Source organism: Seriola dumerili, unplaced genomic scaffold (genome assembly GCF_002260705.1).
Source record: "Seriola dumerili isolate Sdu_G_001 unplaced genomic scaffold, Sdu_1.0 BDQW01000478.1, whole genome shotgun sequence".
Lineage (NCBI taxonomy): Eukaryota > Metazoa > Chordata > Actinopteri > Carangiformes > Carangidae > Seriola > Seriola dumerili.
Genome location: NW_019174733.1, coordinates 1,593,959 through 1,616,893, shown reverse-complemented (window position 1 = coordinate 1,616,893; position 22,935 = coordinate 1,593,959). Strand labels below are relative to the sequence as shown.

General features: G+C 43.9%; 1 protein-coding gene across 1 annotated transcript in view; it reads right to left on the bottom strand.

Moving 5' to 3' along the window:
- Nucleotides 1–22,538, bottom strand: part of LOC111235289 (zinc finger MIZ domain-containing protein 1-like) — a 74,571-nt gene extending 52,033 nt beyond the window's left edge. The window contains exons 1-2 of the mRNA XM_022763700.1: nucleotides 22,504–22,538; nucleotides 8,107–8,186 (exon numbers count right to left, since the gene is read on the bottom strand). The gene's annotated coding sequence lies outside the window, so the exon portion shown is untranslated. The remainder of the gene's footprint in view (nucleotides 1–8,106; nucleotides 8,187–22,503) is intronic.
- Between the last annotated feature and the right edge of the window lie 397 nt (nucleotides 22,539–22,935).

Genomic DNA, 22,935 nt, shown 5'->3' with positions numbered 1-22,935 from the left:
TATTGTAACTGCTGCAGTGGCGAGTGTGTGTCTGGACAGTAACAAAAGAAACACAGTAAGTTTGCACATGCTCGTGTTTCTCGGGCAGATATGTTGCGTCTTTGTTAAAGGACGGACAGAGTCCAGAAAAGGGGGGGGCTAGTACGTTTCAAGCTCTTGAGCCATTAAAAAAGTAGACTCCTTCTGTGCTTGCGTATGCATATGTTTATCTATATGTGGCTTTGTGTGGGTGATAACATAAATAGTGAGAGAGAGAAATCTGAAAAAACAAAAATACAACATGCTGTGTTCTACATTTTTGTTAATCCAATAAAAAGACAAAAACCAACAGAGCATTTCAACACTTTCCTCAACATTTTTTGAGTGCGTGTTTGATTCACTCCTACTGACAGCAGAAATTTTTAAGAACAACTCACAAGTCACTTAAAAAAAAAAGAAAAAAAAGATTAAGTCATTTCCTTAAACAGCTGTACACTGTGATTTTAGCTATCATTGCACAAACTGGACTATATAGTGCATTTGTTGAGGACTATTTTCAGCCGTGGATTAATACACATTTGATGCTACAGTGCCCATGTTCGTCATGATGAAGCAACATGCCAACCAGCGCAATGATGTGGCTCACTGATATGTATTTAATACATTTTAGACTACAATGGAGGTCTATGGCACAGAGGAATACGCTGAATCGGGCTTCGGCTGTACAAAAAATACTTACACAATCAATTGATTATTGGTTTTTGTCTTTTTATGGGACTTGTTTAGAGTAAAACATCATCAGATTCAGATGTATCCTTCCATATTATGGAAAAGGTATTGAAAAAAAGGATGATTTTGTTATCTGTACCAAAACTAGGGGTTGTACACTACTGCCTGAGACAGAAATGGATGAGGACAAATGAGGGTGACAAATGATTAGGTGATGGTTTTCTAAAAAGCTGGGAGCTCTAAAAGCACACACATTCATTATATAAATGGAGTGAAGTTGAGTGAAGAAACCTATCTACGGTATAAATGGCATGCCCATGTTAGCACATGTATGTAAGCATCCCCTTTTCCTTTTCACAGTTCATTAAGAGGAGCCACTTCACCACTGAATGGGAGGAACAGCAGCTCTGAGCACATTGTGGATCCGCTAATCCTTCACTTATCTGTGCTACATCAATACTCCTGCATTCTTCGCCTTCCCTCCTGTGCTTCCTTCTCCTCAATTTTCTCTCCCCAGCCCTCCTCACCTTCACCATCCCCGCCCTGCAGCTCTTATTCCACCCTTACCCACCCCCTCTAGTCCCCCAAGGTGCTGCTTGAGATCCATCCTATCTTCTTTTTCTTCCTCTGGACAAAACAGAAAGGGTGCAGGGGGTAATAAGAAAGAGCAGCAGGGGTGGGATGGCCCTAGTAAGGTTATTAAGCCTAACACACAAACACACGGTTCGCCACAGGGCCACTGAGGTGAGGCCCCAGGGGGTTGGGGGCCATTTCTGTTTGTGCGTGTGTGTTAAGAAGGAAATGGATGTGTTCATGCTGGGAGGGGTGAATCATGAAGCCACCCACATTTTACTGGTGCGAACAAACTAGTGTCCGCTTGATGCTTGTTTTTCTCATGTCCAGTCAGTGCGTTGTGCTGTTAGTTAATATCTTTAAATGGGATCATATTCATGCTAAAAAAAAAAAAAAAAGGATCCAAATTCTGCAGGATCTCTTAAACTGTATTCTCGGAAAAGAAAGGACTCTACAAACACAATTTAGGCCATCGTGTAACAGCAAAACTATCCACTGAAACCTAAACAAATCCAACTTATTTAAGTGGGTTAACAGCTCCTTGAGGCAGTGTGAGACATGTTTCACTGCAGGTTTTACAGACTGTCAGCCCCTGTAGCTGGTTGAGTAAAAAACTCCCACATCAAGCTGTAAAAAAGTTCTTTGGTTTCCTTTTTCATATAAAATAATTGAAGTGTATACTGTAAATGGAAATTATTGATGGAGTTAGACCAAAATGTTGCATTGGACTGACGTGGACTAACTGTGGTTAGGGAGGAGGGGAAAAAAAGAGAGGAGAAGTCCAGTTGTAACTAGCTCTATCTTTACAGCAATAAGGATAAAGGCTCTTTAAACAGGATTTGGCCTGACCCACCACTCTATAGCTGGGAGCTGATACAGCAGTCCACAGCCAGTGGTGGATCATTTTTCATCTCCAAATCTGCTTTGGCATGGTCAGGAGTGCCAGTGTGTGTACGTGTGTGTGTGTGTGTGTGTGTGTGTGTGTGTGTGTGTGTGTGTGTATGTCTGGGGGTGGGTTGGTGGGGTAGGAGAGACTCCGAGAAGGAGGGGCTGTCGGCCAGGGTGCATTGTGGTCCTTCTTTTGTGGGTTTTATTGGTGCTACTCTGACAACACAAGGCTGGGTCTTCCCTCACTGCTCAGCTGAGCAATCAGGTCACCTCATCTTGACAGACACACACACACACACACAATCACAAACACACATACACACACACACACACACACACACACACACACACACACACACACACATGCAGACGTCAACACACAGAGGCATACACATGCACGCGTAGACACACAGTACATGCAGCCTGCAGCTGTTGCCAATGATGTCAGTCCTGATTTGGCCCAACTAGCCTTTTGTTTCACAGCATGAACACAGAACAGAGGAGGAGGCTTCATTTGGCAGTACAGCAAGAGTTTTTCTCTCTAAGATTGTTTGGATTAAGGATTAGCTACTGGTTGCACACATGAAAGTCTGAAACCAAAACAAAGACATTTCATGTGCTTGAACAGTTAATAGGTTAGACAATATACAACAGCTTTGATAATCAATTAATTGTTTAAATCGTTTAACAAGTAAAATGCTTCACATCCTCCAGTTCCACCTTTTCAAATGAGAGGATCTGCTGTTATTTTCTGTTTGATATAATAAAAAAAAATATCTATAAATAGCAAACATTTCAGGCTACAGCTACATGCGCTTGTGTATGTGTACACAATTCATTTTAGAGACACTTAATCTTGGATAAACTCAATGCAACGGCACCTCATAATCAGTCATATGTTTGAGAGGTTTTTAGATTTACAGTGGTGCGAAGCTAGTTACATAAAAGGGAAGAAGCACACAGGGAAAATATTACACCGATTTCTTTCCACTAAACTGTCAGAAAACAAACAAATATAAAAAAGCTACAAGCTCTTGATAACTGACAGCAGGTTACTGACACATCACTGTAATGAGTTGTTCAAAAACCTGAAAAGTACAAAACTGACTCAGTATAACACGAAGTTACAGACCGCTGCTCTAGTCAAGCCCCCCCCCCCAAAACCCCCCATTCTCTAACACAAATACACAACACACCATGCACAAAAACACTCTCTGCCTCCAACCCCCTGATGTCTGTTGGCAGAACTGTCTGAGGAGCTAAATTGGTACTTTCTCATTTTTTCCCTCTTTCTCTCTCTCTGTAACTTTGCCATTCTCTCATTCAGCTGTGCGTGTGCGTGCGCGTGCGTGTGTGCACACATGTGCGTATGTCTGTTACAGCGCAGCAGTAGCACGAGTGTCTGTGTGTTTTCATGGCAGGAGGACAAGAGCGTGGGTGTCACTAAATGAAACAGAGGCCGAAGCAACTGCACACTCTGTGGCAATGTGATAGGATGAGCCAACTCGGTTAACCAAATCTTGGAATGAGCCTCATCTGAATTAGGCGCACGCCACAGACACACACACACACACACACACACATACACACACATATATGCAAGTGAACGCACAAATACACACACAAGTTGTCCCAGTGCCCAGGCAGCTTTCCTGCTGCTGATAATGAGGAGGTCTGGAGATGTGCGTTTGTTTGTGCAGATCTGAAACACACACTGTAATGGCTAACTCAATGGCTTGCACACTCTGCCAATCACACACCAGTCTCAGTCAACAGGAACAGCATTTCACTTACTTTTGCATTTGTGTACAGTCGCTTTTATGATTGTGGACTCAGAACCACACACAGTCACATACAGTATCACACCTGCTGACATGAGATAGAAACATAGCATGAGACACTCTTCCACTGAGCTATTATGCTGTCAGTGACATTTTCGAAAATAATCCTACTTCTCCTGACATTTCATACAGCGGCTGGTTACAGTACACACTGCTGTACAAGCAGCCTGCCTCTTGATCTGAGATATGTTCCTTGGAAGCCCGGCAGCCAGGGCTGCTTGTTGGAGCAATGATTTGATTAGGTTTGCGTTGATTACAGTCTTGTTGGTTACAATATATGGCTCTATCAGAGAGAGCAAGAGGGAGGGCGGGAGAGGGAGTGATTGTGAGTGGGATTGTCAGTTTGTCAAGCTGTCAAGAGCAATGCTGTATTGCACTTTTGTGTTTAGTTGAGGTGTGCGTGGGTAGGCGAGCGGAGATTCAAAATGAATCAGCTGATATCAAAGAGCACCAGCGAGGATATTAATACAAATCTGTTAGCAGTTATCAGCACTCTAAGAGAGCGATATGATGCTGTGCGTGCACTGGCCCCCTTTGAATCAGATCACGGCAAAGGAAAAGGAGCAGTGCATCTGAACGGCTCCCATTTCACAAACAACGCTATCACGGACAAACACTTTCAACGGCAAGTGCCTTGTCTTGGCATTGTGCACGCGAGCTGTTGACTTTGCAGCACAGTGGCGCAGCAGCTCAATCGTGGTGTGTAATATTGGCTGAGAACAAATAATCTGAAAAGCCTCAAATGCCCTCTGCCTTTGTAAGCTTTATGAAATATTAACCAAATTAATCTACAGTCTTTTTTTCCAGAGAACATACTGTACCGCCACTGATTCCCTGTAAACCAACAATCATTCCTGAGATTAATTCTGAGAAATGCAGCAACATTTTTGATCTCTGAGAGCCAGGGACAAGGTGTAATTATCCCCCTCCATATATCATGTTTTCTATTAATTAGGTCCGTGCCTGTCCGTTGTTAAAGAGACGGCCACAGAGCCACAGGCATCTCTCAACACAGCTCTGCTCCTAACAGCAAGTGTGCCGGGTGGAACGCGTTATTATAACATTATGGGGCTTAACAGCCAGCAGTGCAGCATCTGATTGGAGGTCAGATTCGTGTTGTACCCCGGGAAGATATTTTTAAAGACCGATATGATACCGTGTTTAGTAAAGCAATTTCTAGAGGCCTCAAGGCAGAACAAAAGGGCAGAGTTCACTGAGAGCAGAAAGAGCTTCACTCCAAACATGTGACCAGAAAATGAGGGCCGCAAAGTAAAATAGAAAATCATTTGAAGGGATTTTACAGATTGCAGATTTAATGTCCGTCTGATGGAAAAAAAGAGAGAGAGAGATCAGAATTAATCCTCTTAGCTGTTTGTTTGGTAATCTGATTTAGTCTGATTTTTAGGCTGCTATCTCTGGTTATGGTTACTGATGCTGTCTTTGGATTGACCACAGCCATTTTCACCTTCAGCACCCCCCACCTCCTTCCCCTCTGGTATATTAGGGTTTGGGCTTTACATATAAACAAAATGTCTGTAAATGTAAATCCCTAGTGCAGTTCATCAAATCCAGCAATGTGTCTGCTTATGAAATGATTCCCCACTCTGACACTGCTCCAGAGAGGCACACTATGGCTGTCCCTGCTCCAAATAAATGACCTACTTTGCACATTAACACACATTTACATGCAGGCTAGATCCAGGGCAGCTTCATACTTTCTGTTCCCAGCTCAGACGCTTTTTGCTTGAAGTGTAACGTGGCTCCTGTCCAATTCTTAGAAAACGCAACCCTTCTCTCATTCTCCTGCCATCTTTGAAGGGAATCACTCTGGCAGCAAAGCTGAATGGAGACAGGTTAAACAATATTTCCTTTCAACTTAACTCGAAAATAGACACACGATAATGCGCCAGGTTCTCCAGCAGAATTGCACTTTTATCGTGCAAGCATGTTAAAGGAAGGTGAGGCTGGCACAGAGGCCCACCTAAGGTGCTCCCAGCTCAGGCGGAGCTATTTCCAGACCACCAGCCCCTCCCTTCTCCTCCACCTCCACCTCTGGTGGGGGAAACCACACATCTGCGCAGGCCCCAGTCACAGACATGACTAAAGAATGGATCCATTATTCACACAGGCTGTTAGGGGACTGGCACACAAGGGTTGGATGTGGTAGTGGGACACGAACACTCACTTTTGCTTCACTTTACTTAGAATTGCTCAAGCAGGCAAAATACATAATGAGAGATAAGCTTTTTTTTTAAACAAAAGAAAACAGGTGAACTCAGCATTCCATGTATTATTAGACAAGTTAAACAATGTCATATAATATCTACAGTGTGATTTGAGTGGTGTAAATTCAAACAGCTCCTAACAGAACTGATTTGCCACCGTGTCCATGTGCATGCTCAACGCTGAAATGCTATGTGTGAACTATCAGGGGCCATGTGACTGCAGACGCACAATACAGAGCAACGCAACACAATAGTGCGGCGAAAGTCAACACAGCCTTAGACACACGTCATATCAAGTTCAGAGAACGCTTGAAAGCACAGCACAGCTCCACACAACTCGACATGGATGAATGTGTAAGTGCTCTCTCACTCTCTCTCTCTCTCTCTCTCACACACACACACACACACACACACACACACACACACAGGGGCCAGATTGTATACGAGTTTGCTCACGGACCATGATAAGAAAATGTGGTAAATGCGTAATCTGATATGCATGGCTTGAGGTTTCTCCCTGCCTTTCTTTTCCTCTTGGAAATCGCAGGTTGCATCCATAATTTACACCAGCCTCCGTCTGTTTCTCTCTTTTCCACTCTGCTCCCTCCCTGTTTTCTCTCTCTCCATCTCCCCTTCTCTCTCCTGGCAATCTGGCTTTTGCAGCTTTGCTCATTAGCATATTGCAGATTGTGCAGATGCCACCAAAAATTATTCACCTTCCAGCACTTTGATGCTGTTTCGCATGTATACAAACTACAGTGTCGACATTTTGCACAGCCTCCCAAACAAAAGCAGAGGGACAGGCTCTCCTTTTACTCAAATGTGTCAGGGCCATAACGGGATGTCTGATGTTTCCTCACATCCTCATTCACCCCAATTACATCATGCATCACGTCAGTCAAAGGTTTCTGACACCGCGATGATGACGATGGAGTGTTTCTTCTCAGTTAAATGAACACTTAATATTCATGCAGTTCAAGGGATAACTGAATACATAATATTCATGCTGTTCAAAGGCTAATTGAACCAGTGTGCAAGCATGTTTTTGCATCCAACGGAGTCAGAAGAAAGCAAATGACTGGAGGATGGGGATATGGGGATTAGCAGTTGTCCTCCTCTTGGAGATTGACATTGGTATTGATAGAGGCAGATCAATGGCCATACACGGTTACTAACCATAGGTTCAACACTGCTTACACTGCTGTCCAGGTTTCACACCCTAGGAACAGCTCAAAGCAGAGCCAGAGAGGTATCATCACTGTAGCATGCGTGCGAGAAGGCAGTCTCGTAAACATCCCTCAAATGGGCTTTTTCTAAATCGACCACATCAGAGGAAGAACAGTGATACAGTGAAGCACAGAATGACTTGGCATTGCAACTTGTGTGGGCTCTGAAGACTGACTGCCCGGTTACCTGACAAACACCAGCTGTCTGCTATCTAAAGAGGAAATGCCATCACCCGCAAAATCCCAATTCCAATCATGCAAATCATCACATAAACAAATGCGTTCACTCAAAGCAATGGCAGCGAACCTCTCGCAGCGATTGATTCAGGATGTTCATTCACTGACATGTATGTGGTTCAGTATTGTAAGCGTTACAGTAAGACCGTGTTGTATCACTTTCACGGGAAACTAAAAGGATGTAGTGCTTTAGCACTTCAGCCTCAGTTACTATATAAAATGCTCAGAAGTACATTATGTTCTAGGACAAAATGCCTGTGTGTTCAGTGACTGCTGTGATTCAACAAATAAACTAAATCCAAACTGCAGCCATTTTATCTTGTTTGCAAAACCACAATGAAGCATATCTGCATCACCGTGCGAGCTGATACTCAACTGAGGACATAGGTGATGAATCAGGATTCTTACCGGTGTGGATGAGGAGGACGTTGTTGTGTTTCCTATTAGGCAAAATCTGTCTCTTAATCCTCATCAATCACAGAGCGCGTCTAAAATGAAACAAAACAGAATGCAACACACATCAGGGAGTGTGACAAAACTCTGCTTTTTAGTGATAGGAAAACAAGACTTAGGTGGCATCATTTATCGAGATGTAATAAAGCACCCTGTCGTGCATCTGACAGATTGGAAACACATAACAAGGACTGACAGAGCTGGAGAGAATGTGCATCTCTAATCCCCGCCAAATATGAAATATGAAATGCTTAAATGACAAATACAAGTTGATTTCTCGTCTTCCGTGTGAGTGTTTTGCGCCCATCTCATTGCAGAGGCAGCTGTCTTTGAACTCTCCAGGCTCTAATCATGGAGGAATATTTCTTCTCTGCTCCTGGCTCCTCTCTAACTACGATGTGCAGATCTCCTAATGGGACGACCACTCGTGGACTATTAATGCACTTGCCTACTTTACAGGGCTGCATCTTTAACTCACTTATTCCTGTGTTTGAAACTCCCACATCATTCCATTAATATTCTGCTAGACTGATCCCAAAAAAAAAAAAACTGTCTGGCTCACATTTTTTCCACATGTGTACTCGTACAGTAGGCGGAAAGAAAAGACTTGAGCTATCTTCACAGGCTACAGATTGCCCCACATTTAATTACTGTTAACACCAGCGCTAGCAAGCTAAATACGCCTCCATGATTTATTCATTTCCCCCCATATTTGAGTCAAATTAAATTAGTCATATGGGTTTAATTAACTAAATATGATCTGATATTGTAATTTCACACTTGGATATGGGATACAGAGAGGGGTATTTGAGCACAAAAAAACCACGGTAAACCAGTGCTCATTAGAGTCTCTTATGTGTAGTCATGTTGGCATTACCAACAGCAGCATTAACTGAATGATTGCTCCTAATCAAGGTTTACACACTCGGAGGTTACCTTTGTTCCTAAAGAACTGGGATCGTTCTGCTCACACCATTATTCACTGCTCCTATTAGTCATCGAACCGTAGCTAATACAAGTAACTCCCCTCATATTTTCTGGGACCTATGCTCTGCTCATTACTGTTACTGACGACCACAAAACTGCAATTAGGAAAAATAATAGTATATTCCTCCAGTTTAAAAGGGTCAATTCACCCCACCCAAAAAAATTCATTTAATGGTACCTGGCAACCGAGATGGTTTTGGTTTTATTCGGAGACGGTTTGCAGATGTTCGTCTCTGAGATTTCTGCTCCCATCCTTATACAGTAGAGGTGAAAGAAATTTTGTTTGTCGTGGTTCACAACACACACACACACACACACACACACACACACACACACACAAAAAAAAAAAATCAGGTTTGTTGTATAATCCAGTAACAGAATCACTGTTTCAAAACAGGATATCTGCATGACTAGAATCAACTAAAGGTAAGTGAGAAGATGTGTTTTATTGTCCAACTGAGGCTTTCACAGCTTTTAAATAGTCTATCATCCCTGATGAGAAAATGGCTTAAACACACTTTTTTTTTTTCCTTTACACATTTATGATGATCCAAGGATACTTGATAAAAAAATACTGCAAACTGTATGCCCAGACACAGGAGAATATCTTATATTCAAACATTTGTAAGCACTTGTGTCAGGGAAGGTCATGCTTTTGTAGTGAATCAATGTTGCTCTAATAGACTGAAACATTCACCACAAGACCTGCTGCCGGTTTTCCTTTTCAATTGCACCTGATAATTCCTATGCTTGTGTGTCTTTAGTTGACTGAGTAGTTCTAAAGCACAATATCTAATGCCGGTGTTATTTCCCACTCATACAAAGGCTCCATCATGGCACTAAATGAGCTGCGGTGAGTGATATAAAAAAAAAAGCATGCAGTAATTTACTGATACCTGGTAATGAAACATGAGGCCGGTGTGGCGTGTTTTCTCACTCTCACCGAGAGGAAATATGGCTGCTGTGAGCTATGCCGCCTTGCAAAACACTGTCACACTGCCTCACGACACAGACAGAATTATCAGAGAAAAAACAAATGGAGGCATTGATTCACTAGTTGTTTATTTACAGCCCTCTCCGGAGAAGAAATAAATTCCCCTGTTGAGGCTTTGTTTCCCCATCACACAACACAATGGGATGCATGAGAAGAGGGGTGAGCAGGCCACACACACACAGAGCGAGACAGAAACACACATATGAATGTAAGCACGCATGCACGCGCACGCACACACACACACACACACACACACACACACACACACACGTCTTACATCTGGATTAATCTCCAATGGGTGTCATCACAGATGCCATTAAACGTAGCAGAAGGCGAGAATCATGCAGGAGAGAGGCTGCCATCTGAATAATTTATTCAGAGACTCATCTTGTCTCACACCAGGGGGATTTCTGCTTTCAATTTACACTGTTTTCCTCCCCATATTCAAATCAGGGAGCAGGTTTATTGTGATTGGCACACGGAAGGTCAACGTTAGCAAGCTAGCGTCAACGCTGTCCTCAGTGGGCTGGTATGCTGGTCTATTAGCACACTAGGATAGTGTGTGTACGTGTGTGTGGCAGTCTTTGTTTACCTCAGTGTGCGCTGGGTGACACTGGAGAATAGGCCTGTGGAGCGCAGAGACAGCAGTGTGTGTCTGAGCTTATTAGGCTGCTTTCCAAGGACACAGGAGGCTCTAGACATTACACTGGCTGGGGAAAAAACACTACTGCTAATCATAGCAGGAAGATGTTAGGACTGCAGACACAGAGCGAGGGGTAGGGAAGGAAGACAAAAGGGACAAGAGAGGGAAGGGAGGATAAGATAGAGGGAGAGAAAAGTGGAGGAGTCAAGGATGAGAGCAGGAGGGAGGAGGCAAAATAGAGTTAGAGGAATGACGGAGAGCACAGAATGAAGTCATGGCTCTCATGCATGTCCTCACTGTGTGTGTCACACTGGGACTGAGAAGAGGACGGAGAATGGTTCACTAAAGCACAGGTCATCTGTGACAGGATGAGCTGCCATTAGCCGAAGGCACACAGAGCAACTGACAAGCAGGAGGGGGGGAGAAAAAAAACTCCCTCAGAGTGACAAACTGTATTTTCAAGGCTTCTTTTTGAAATCTCCGATGTTTGAGGCAGCACAAAGGATCTGTTTTGTTGTTTTGTGCTGTTGTTGTATAATTCCTTGGGGAAAAGATCAGTCTATTTCACTTTGCACTCGATGTAGGCGGCGTACATGCAACAGAGACAGAGAACATATTTGAGACGTAAGCGCTGTGTTTGTCTAAAGACACTTGCTCCGTTAGAGAGGAGCTCATTCTCTGAACTGTAATCCAAACTTTGAAAAAAAAAAAAAAAAACGGGTTACGAGGTTACTCGGGGGGGAAACTGTGCTTAGCAAGCAAAATGACCTTGTCATTTCCAGTAGTAAATTGGTATGTGCTAGCTGGCGCTGATGACAGGACTTGGCTGTTTCTGCCGTTACAGGCATGAATGGCCCTGTAGTAGCCGGGCACAGTGCAGCGGTTCAACAAGGCCTCTTTAACCAGCTGAATGACAGGCAAGCAGACGGGCGGTGAGCCAACCACAGACATTCAGCCCTGGCTGCTGTAATGATGCCAATTCAGCCAGACCAGAGGGCCCACGTGATGAGGGCAGAAAGAGAGTGGGAGAGGAGAGTCGAAAATCTATGAGCGCATCCACAGTTAGGTCACCAGGCTGGGTCTTTTCTTCTCTTCACTGTGTCCCACCTCCATGTGTCTCCGATTTTTTCACCATTGTCTAGCAGTCCCCTTATGTTTGCTCTTTAAACAGTTTTGCTGTCTTTTTGTTACCGTAGGGAGTCTGTGAATGCGTGGCTTGTTAAACCTTTAATGTCAGTGTCTACAGCCCCGAGCATTGCGTCAGTAGCCCTTTGCACCCTCCGCCTTGTGGAAATCTCCATGCAAACTGAGGGGAAACTCGGCACCAGTATGACACAGCATGGAGGAATGCACCAGCGGATGTGGCTCTCTCTCCCTCTCTTTCTCCTTCTCAGTCAACCCCCGTCTCCTCCTCCTCCTCCTCATCCCGCTCCTCCTCCCCCTCCCCCCCTCCTGCTGTGGGCAGGTCCATATGCACCCAGTAATTATCAAGGTTATTTTCTCCGGAGGGCCAAATCCCTGTTTATGGGCATGAGCGTGTGTCACAGGGCCCTGGCTGTCAACCCACAGGACGCTGACTCTGTAGACAACCCCAGAGAAAATCTCAGCTTCAGCGACACTGTGGTTGCCAGACCCTGCAGTTGCCAGACCCTGCAGTTGCTCAGCTTTTGCTCCCGATTATAAAAAAAAAAAAAAAAAAAAAAAAAAAAAAAAGAAAAAAGAAATACATGTGCGATTTTCGGTGGCTGTGTCATGACCTCAAATGAGACAGCAAAAATTCTGTTTCGTGTGAGCTTCAACCTTAGCTCTTGCCAAAAACCCAGGAGTTATTTCTGGAAACCACCAACTAAATGAAGGTTATCCGGCAGCAAAGATAAAAATTAATACCCAGACACTGAAGCCAAAAAATAGCAAAAGCTGGACATGAATGCCTTTGGTTTAAATCAGTGTTATTTATTCATTGCAGACATGAGACTGAGGAGTGCATGTTCTATGTTAGCTCTACTGAACTGTAAAAAAGGAGACAATTTTCTACTATTATTGGTTCAATTCAGTCCCTTCCCAGAGCCAGACACCCTGGAGAATTGTGACCTGAGCTACAGTGCACATTTCCCTTTGGCAACGGCTACAGAGGAAGTGTAAACTGTGAAAGGCCATTGGTTAACGAGCCCTGTAAAAAACACTAACCAATCCAACAAGCTAGGTATTATACCAGTTAATTAGAGGCAAACAGGAGGCAACTTTGTTTTCTGAATGGGATACAGAGTGGGCTTGTTCTTGTTCTACAGAAGGTTCGTCAGCAAACAAGAGCCTGGAGCAACCTGTACTGCAAGCTCAAAAGTAAATTTGCATGTAACAAACTGTTAGCTAGGGTCAGCAGTACACACACACACACACACACACACACACACACACACAAACACACATCGAAATCGGCTGCTCCCTTCACAAAAGCTGCTTCCTCTCTGTTTCATCACGCAGGCCGGGCTTTGTTAGTGTGCGGAAATGCCTCCAGAGGGAATGAAAATACTGGCAAGTCCCTGCAGCTCTTTCTGGAGAGAGACGCAGGGGAAAGGAGACGGGTCCTGCAGCTGCAAGATCACACACACGCAACCACACGCATGTACGCCAAGTGCCCATGTAGGTTGAGGGCTCCGGTTACGCACAGAGATAACCGTGTTAACCTATAGAACATAAACACCAGGATGTGGTTACAGGACTGTCAGCGGAGGAGTCAGAGGAGGCTAACACTGACAGTACACAATCTAAAGATGGACTAATGCTGTTACGGCTGTCACAAAATTATAGGCAACGTCACCGTGAAAGCTCATACCACTGCTAAAATCAAGGGGTTTTTCCAGCCTGGAGAATTAAATGACCCTGCTTCCTAGGTTCATTAAATCATACAAGTATTGCTGTCTTATTGAGAGATCCCATAAAACAGTCCAAGAAAGTTCAATAAAAGTTGAGATTTCTGAGGAACTTTAAATCAAAAGTGGCGACTAAACCTCATTGTCCATTTTCTATACCCACTTACATTCACATCTTCACTCAGTTTCGAGTCCCCAGTTCACCCTAGCTGCAGGAAAACCAGAGCACCCGAAGAAAAAACACATGGTGAGCACCGGGAAGAACGTGCAAACTTCACACTGAACAGCTCCAGTCGCTTTGTGGGTGCGAACCCTGAAGCTTCATGATAACCACTGAGCCACTGTGCAGCTCAGTACCTCATTAATGCTCTTAAATTTTTTTTGATATTCCATTACCTCACTCCATGGCCATCTTGGTTGGCGAAAAACACATGTTTGTAATCAGACGACAGCGCTCCAACAACAGATGATTGCAATCAAACAGTCAATGGCCAGCAATTAAGGCAAAAATACACCGTATTAGTAAGAAACAGAAACCCATGATTTAAAGGAACACATGATGTTTTCAAGAGATTGGTCCATTGTTCAAGTCATGAAAATGCAGACACTGAAATCATCCACGTGCTTCATGTTAATCTTTTCTCTTTAGTATGTTAAATGATAGCAGCCGGTGTGACTAGTATTATCCAAAACAACAGGTCAAACCTCCAAGTAAACAGTTGTCAGTGGTAATTATTATGTTGTCCAATAAATGCATTTAACATACACTGAGCAGACAAGTCACGTTCATTTTTGGAACTATTTCAGGTGAGCAACCACTGCGCTCAGTGTTTTTCAGCTCTACAGCATCTCTCTGTGCCACCCACACTCACATTCAGTTGACCCAGGAAAATTAAAACAGTATGCTATTTTTATTTAATATTTCATGTAAATTGTACCTCCCACACAAAACTGACAGACTCTGCTGCCTAATACTATGTCTTTTCATTACAGCTGCTACAAGTTTTCTGAGATAATGCTAGTCGCCTACTATCAGTCAACACTGAGTGTGTGCTAAAGATACATTCTGGCAATTCAAAAAACCTGGGTCTTATTGTCATCGATTTAACTAATACACTGTATCTACCACAAGATTGCATAACATTGTACTCACCGCCTCCACTGGGCACAATTTTACAACAGAATCAAATGGGGCCAAGGAAATACAAGGTCGAAGAAACGCAGCTTATTGCATCCCTAAGATTGAACCACCATCAACCGCACAATTAATTAAACACCCACTCTCCCACCAGAGCTGTTTGCCTTCACATTTCCTGCACAAAAAGTAAACAAAAACATGACATCAACCTGAGAGTTGAACAAAAACGTAACCCTGAGTTGAGAAAGACAGCTATAATAAACAACGTGGGCAATGATGTCAACCTCATTTAGACCTTTACAAAGTGCTATATGTAAATATTTTAGTTTAAAGCGTTCAAAAATAAACAAACAACAAAATGAACTCAAATGATCAACAGAATGTGAAGAAATAACAGTTTTGACATTATGTCAAATGCGTTTATGTAATGTGTTGCAGAGATATATACCAATGCGAGAGTGCTAACGGGCTAGTCCCGGCCAGTCCTGTGCTATAATACCACTTTGTACCTCAAGAGGCGATAGTGAGTCACTGTAGCGTCCGGTCTGCCCTCTGTCCAGCATGAGACGATGAAGAAGTAGTGCTGCCCCGATGGCGTTTTCTAACCTCTATGTCAGTGAATGGAACAGTAAACGCAGCGATGGCTGAAGCTCTTGGCAAGCGACCATCACCACCACCAACACCGCCCAGTCCCGGCAAGAAACCACGTTCAGCGGTGATGAAAAGAAGTGATAGAAATAGAAGCCAAACAAGAGTTAACATTGGCGTTGTTTTTCCCCTCTGGAGTCAGCTCTTGGCAAGTAAAGAAATGCTGAACTTGATGCTGAACGTTGCTTCTAGACTCATAAGTAAACAGCTGTTGATGCTGTTTGATATGTAGCGTTAGCAAATATATAGCACCTTTACATTACTGCGTTTGAAAGTTAGCTTGGATAAAACAGCTGTATAGATGTATGTGCTATAGATGTACTGACTAAAAATATGACAGGAAGAGCCGTGTTGTAAAAACATAATTTTCCTTTAACTATAAGCGAAGAAAAACTGGTTCACTGGAGACCAGGGATATCTACAGTTTTTATGATCTCAACACTTGACAGAGAACCTGTGCAACATGCTGATTTCTGAAAAGTGTGTTCTTCTAACAACAGAAAGGTGGACGGTTGACCGCAACAACTGACTGAAATACTGTCTTACAGAGGAGGTATCAGGGGGGAGCAGATTCAAGATGTACTGACAGAGTGGAGGAGCGTTCAAGACAGCTGCTCGAGTTCCTCTCTCTGTCACTCTCGCTTACACACACACCCATGCAAACACATACTCCACTCCCTCTCTCCTTTTTAGCCAGTGACAGCAGGCACCCAGCGATGACATGAGGAGTGTCTCTGGCAGCCAGTAAGGCAGCACTAAACAGACAGAAATATCTGCTCTGACAGACGGACAGACCGTCACCCACTACAACATACATGCAGCTGTCACTGAGCTTACGGCTCCTTCTTCCCAACCCTCTGGTTTGATTTTCCCTTATGCAGCTCTCCCTCCGCTCTGAACAGCATTTCCCTCACCCCCCCCCCTTTTTCTTGCAGCTATTATATACTATTGTTGAAAAGCTACACCTACATTTAGGACATTGTGTTTGGTTCTGTTTGGCTCACTGCCAGAAATGAGGAGGTAGAGGGAGGAGGGGAGGAAGGAGGTTCAGCTTTCATCATGAGGCCAACTGTTGAGCACACAGCCATCCTCCACTTGATCAGCGTTGGCCTGCACACGTCTAGCTCTTTACTCCTTTCATTTGCTCAGTCTTTTGTTCTTACTTTCTCCCGCTTTCACACAAGAATCTGTCCTGCCTCTCTCTCTCTCTGTCTGTTTAGCTCTCTCTTTCTCAGCCACAGCCGTTCTCAATTAGGAGGGTCAGGCAGCGCAGTGGAGAATAACTCAGGCTCTGGTATCTGGAGCTGGAAGGACCCAAAGATCAGCAGCAACAAGAAACCACTGCTAGAACTTGCTGCGCCAAAAACTGGGCTGTGGCTGGCCTGCGTGTTTGTTGCATAAATCTGCTCCGTGTCAACAGGTTGTCAGTGACCTCTGACCTCCATATTTTAACAGACTATGAATATGACAGAACTGCTAATGCCGCGATTGGCGCAGAGCTGTCCTCCCTCCTGCTTGAGTGTCGATCTCTTTCCTGTTCAATTTAAGATCGTGGCGTAAAAACAATGTGTAATTACTCACACACCCATGCACAGGCAGGCACACCCGCGCATCCAAACTAGAGTGCTACTTTAATTGCTTTGTTTCAGTTGTCCCCTCTGAATGGGAGAGAAGCTGGGGGCTGCAGTTTACAAGACACATCTGCAGGTGTTGCATTTCAAACTGAGAAACTCAAGCTGTGAGACTGAACACATACAATAACACAGGCGTGCAGACAGAGGAATATACAGCCAGATTGTCTCTCTGTCTCCTCCTCTCTCACATACACACACTGCAGGTGCAGCGCTGCTCAGTGCTTTCCTCCGCTGCATTCAGCCTGAAAACGCTGGCACATCTGAGCGAGGTGAAATTGAAAATCTCTTAACATCTGTGTCGCTTTCTATAAAAATACTGACTTTAATGTGCGACAGCACAAAATATACGACAAGACAAAGCTGAGGCGCAGTATATTGAGCACAGGCCTGTCAAATCGAGAGAAAGAGTGTGCTTATCAATGGGGCCCCTGCAATGTGGCTGATGCTTCCCAGTAGGTATTATACACTAGAATTCTGACAGAGCCATAAACACCCCAACTAATGTGTCCGAGGGTCATGAAGGTTTTAGATAACCTCTCTGTGGCCGGTACGGTTTGTGAAAAACTGCTTCACGTTGTTTCCATAGAGCCCCTGGTACACAGTATCTCCTTAGAAAACAACTCATTCATAAGAAATTTCACCCCTTTAATTTGAAACCTCTTGGTGCAGTGTCTCTATAAGAATCAAATCTGTTTGTTATAGCTGGGAGTCAAGTAGTTTGGAGGCTCTTGGGTAGCATGTCTCCTAATTCACCAAAAGAAAGAGCAATCAGCTAAGCTTCAAATGGCATCCGACAGACGACAGATTCAATCTCCTTTCTTCGAGCATCTCTATTGTAATGTTCCCACACACTGGCGTGCATGCAGCATTTCTGATAATCTATGCAAATAGGCCACAGATGGACAAGCATGTATCTCATTTTGAGACATATGTGTCGCACTTTTTAAAGTAATAATTTTTACATCTCCCTGCATTTTTTGCTCTAATCCTGTTCCTGCCATCCATTGTTCGTTCATTAAGAGTTACGTGTGACTGTGATGCTGGCGTCTTGCCACACCATTTGTGAAATTATTCAAATGAGGACACCGTGTTTCTTTTGTTTACTGCCTTGAATGGCGACACGGAAACAAGGTTGGAGTATTCATGAACGCCATTTCTCACTCTCACTCTCATGCTACAACTACCAACCCCCCATCTCTCTCCCTCTCTCTGTGAATCCTGCTGCGGCATTGGGGGAACGTCCCGGGCATTATGAGAAGCCATTAATGAGTGTGTGGCGTGGCGTGTTGTGATGCGCGGCATATTGCAGCCATTCATCAGAGCTGGGAGACACTTGACAGGCGGACAGCCAACAGGTTGTGTAATCATATAACACAGCCATGTCAGGCCTGCCACGGCTCCGTGTCCCATTCAGGCCTCTAATGTTGTTTTCCTCTGGGTAATTGACGACGCCAGACAGAGAGACCCAGTGATGGATAACATCACGGACCGACCGGCACACAAAGATGCCGGTCTACTGGAGTGATGTCATTTCAGATTACGTCAACATTTGAAGACATTTAAAGGAAAATTCTGGTTCATTAGAACTTGGGTCTGATTTTCACAGTTTTAGCCAGCGTTTCTTTTAGTTATGATAACTTTGTGGTCAACTCCATAATGAGATCTGGGAACATGATGATATCACTAAAACTAAGTCAGACAGGGCAAGATATTGATGGTCACATGATCAGATAAATTGTAAACAGCTAGATTATCTAAAACAGATTATCTAAAACACCAAATCCAAAAGTGAGTGCACCCAAAAGATTGGTAATAACGTGTTATTGCGCAGGAAAAGTTTCAGTCAAGGTTAAACCAGGCGGGTCAGCCACCAAAGTATACTTGGCAATTCATTTTTTAGCTTTCTTTCTTTTTATTTGTTTATCCGTCTGAGAGAACAACGCTATCCGTGATCTAATAAGAAGTGGACAATCTCTGGAAAACCCCTTGCTCTACCCCTCCCCTACCTGTTCGTACACCTGCCACAGTCGACCTTGTGAAAATGAACCGAAAATATTTTTTACATTTCGTCATTGAAGAGCCCTACTCTCTCTGTCTGTCTGTCATAGTCACAGACCCCAAAATCTAATTCTGTGGGAAACACTGTGAACTGCGACGAATGTTTACAATGGACGGTTTGGGTAATAATGTCACCTTTTCACCTTTGTTTTCTCTTACAAAGGAATTCGACTGGTCTGGGGTTTTGGTTTACAACCTGCATGATCATCGGACCACTCCTGTCTGACTTCTTCTTAGCGATGCCTCTCTGTTACCAGATCTGTGCAAAGCAATGTTCTTATTACCCATTCTTACCTCTATTATTGTAGCAAAGACAGCCAAGCTATGAAAATAAGACCTAAGTTGTATGAAACTGGAATTTCCCAAACAAAAAACAGAAAGCCAGGTCACACCGTCGTGACGCATCTTGATCTATTTTGTCATTATGGTATATTACTTATACCATACTAATTCTGTAAATGAGGAGGAAAAAAAAGCATCTAAATCTATTAAAGGAAACTAATATAATATATTAATCTAAGTTACTACATTAATTATGTCACAACTTTACAAAGTGGATGTGTTACTCTGGTAATTATAGTGTAACCTGGAAAACCATCTGATGCTGAGGAATGTGTTGCAAATATTCCAACTCCTCTGCACAACTCAACTCTCAGCTGCATCAGAGCAGTAGAGGTGGCCCTGAGGCAGTGTTAGACGTTGTTAAGGATAGCAAGTATCCTCACACAACCTGTTCTGCTCTGTCCCTAAGCTGGAAAAGAGAAGACAATGTTCTCTCTCATCCTCCCACTCTCACCACTTTATACCTCTGCTTGTTTGTGAGATGCCTCTTGCAGCACACAATCCAAAAGAGGCCGGCTTGTGTGTGAGGAAAAATGGGCTGTAAGACGATAACCACAATGACTATCACCAGCAAGGATAAAAATACACATTCCTGTCTTTTGAATATCATCACAGTTACCTAAGCTGCAGCACCCTGAAGTGAAACCTCCTTGGAGAACACGAGTCTTGAAGAGACTCGTGTTCTCTCTCATTTTGTCTTTATCTAAGTCTCTCACCTTTCCTCTGTCACAAACATACAGTATAACGTACCGGCACATCAGTACACAGATGATGGAGAAAACCACAGAAAGAAATGAGGAAGAGAAGAGGGATGGACAAAACACAGAATGGAGGGAAAGAAACAGAAAAATGGAAGAAAACTGAGAAGGCTGGGAATGGGATGCTAATTCACTTGGTGTGAGCTAATCCCCAGGATCCTTTGCTTTATCTAGGAATGGCATGCGGTACCGAGGCACACACAACACATCAAAAGAGCCAAAACCAATACAGTCAGACTCTGTCCACTAATTTGAAAATGCTCTTTACATGACTAAACAACGTGCGTCCACACTAGTGTTTTCAGATTGTTTGCATAAAAATCAGATACAGCCCTGTTGTTCTGCTGAGTCTCAGCTGGAAAACAGTAGCTCCTCTGCAGCTCCACTGTTTTATGAACAAAATAAACAAATACGGATTCATGACATCAGCCGTATTGAGTAATAGCTAAATGTGAGTGACAACAGAGTCGGTTGGAGGCCAACATAAAGTTGTTCTCTTAACCGCGTCGCATCCGGGCAAGGTTTACGTCATTGATTTCTAAAAGCCCTGTTTTCCCCTCGTTCGTGTCAGCTACAGCGGCTACGTGCATTAAGCTGCGTAGCTAGCTGCAACCCTGTGTTGCAGAGCCATAAATTTCACCTTTAGCGTGGACACAACACTGAAGGATTCCACCCAACCATTACACACTCAGACAAACACACACACACACACACACACAAACACGCTCTTCCTCTCGCCTCAATCTCAACCCTGTCGCCTCACAACGGCCACAGTGTTCAGTGTCAACAGTGACCACACTATGTGGTGCTGACATTAAAAATGCATCCAATTAAAGCTGCAGGGGAAAAAACTCCTCTGTAAACGGCAACAGTCTGTAGCATGTTTGCAGCAATGATAGGCTTTCTAAACAAATTAAGCCAGCAGAGCTCTACATTACTCATCCTGGCTGGCTGTCTGGCCAAATTCAGCCTCAATTGCACAGTTGTTTGATCAACTGTTGGTGTGCTGTGTATGTGTTAATGTGAGAGGAGGAAAAAAAAAAAAAAAAAAGAGCAGACACGAGTCCATGGATACCAGGCAAGATGAATACAGTACGACAGCAACAGAGAAGCGCAGTAAAACTTGTCTTCCTATACTTTCATGTGTCTGCAGTCATGTGCTGTCACATTCTGCAGCTCTGTTCTGTCTGCTGGCAGCTTCTCTCTTTCGTTCACTGTGCATTACTTGTCACTATGTCCATGGTCGGCGCGTGTGTGTGTGTGTGTGTGTGTGTGTGTGTTTCTGTGTGTGTTAAACCTGTCGCTTTCTGTGCTCTGACGTCCGTGTGCTAATCGCTTTGGCTGATCCCTGCTAGTCGCGCATGTGTGTACAGTATCTGTGTCTGTCTGTCTGCATATACGTGCATGTGTGTGTTTGTGTGAGGCAGATGTTCCCCTGGCGGTAACTTTGCTCAGTGTTCACACACACACACACACGCTCACAAACACACTGCACTAAGGAAGATTAACCAGCACTTTATTATTTATTTGCCTCCTGTATCTGCCCCCCAGCCCCCCACCCCACCCCACACACACACACACCTCAATACTCCTTAATCCCTGGTAGAAAATACAGTAAGAAAGGCAAGAAGAGAGTGTAACACCGGAGCTAGGTGGAAGAGTTTTGCACCTCTCTGGACATACTTTAGCAATGACAAACTTTTCTGGTTGCCTGAGAAAAAGCCGTTGAATATCAACCACAGTAAACTCACGATGAGCAAATTATTTCATTCAGATAATGCAGTGCTATTATGCAATTTATTGACACAATGCTCTCAATCAGCAAACTGCATTTTGAGTGCATGAATCTTTTTGCATTCTGCATCTGTTCACTGTAAAAAAAAAAATAAAAAAATAAAAATAAAAATTTAAATCAGAAAATATGAGTGTTTTGGAAAAAATGGTTCTTGAATCAAAGCATCGTGGTTTTGTACTATTCTCCAAGTATTGACACTGGCCACAGGGTTCTCGGCGGGGACTGGCTGGGTTTTTTTTTTTTTAACACAGAGCCAAACAGGATCCTGCACAGCTCCTCATAAACAGCAGCTGCAGACTGCTCAGATCCCAGTTCCTCCCCGGCCGCCAGCCCAGGAGGGTCCAATCAAAACCAGCCACATTACTCCCTCATTTTGCCTTTGCGTGCCAAGTGTTCTCTGTGTCGGAAAAAAAAAAAAAAGCCAGGACTGAACCAAAGGGTGTGCAGAATCACTGAGCAGCGGATTAAAAGAGGAATCCGTTTACCTGTGTGAACTTTGACCTTGGTGGTACTGCCGCTGTGGTGGCCGCCCCCTCCCCCAACCCACCCTTCATGTATTCCTCACGCACGGTCCCTCGCTGACCCCCTCCTTAAGCGGTGATCTGAGGGGAAGGAAGACAGAAGAAAAGGCTGTTAGATTTCTTTTAATGGAATGCCAGGGAGAACCTGGTTCAGACAGAGGACAAATGTATCACAGAGAAATACACCCTGGTATTGAAAAATGTATGCAGGAAGCCATGGGGGAGTTTGCTATACTGCCCCATTTATTCTACCTCCTAACCCTGCCGGAGAGCCAATGAACCAATGAACAACTGCACCACCCATCACACTGCCGTGCCTGTATACTGCAGCAGTCCTGTATATCCCCCCACGCGACCCCACCCCCCACTGCACAGGAACAATGTCCTTCCTAAAGG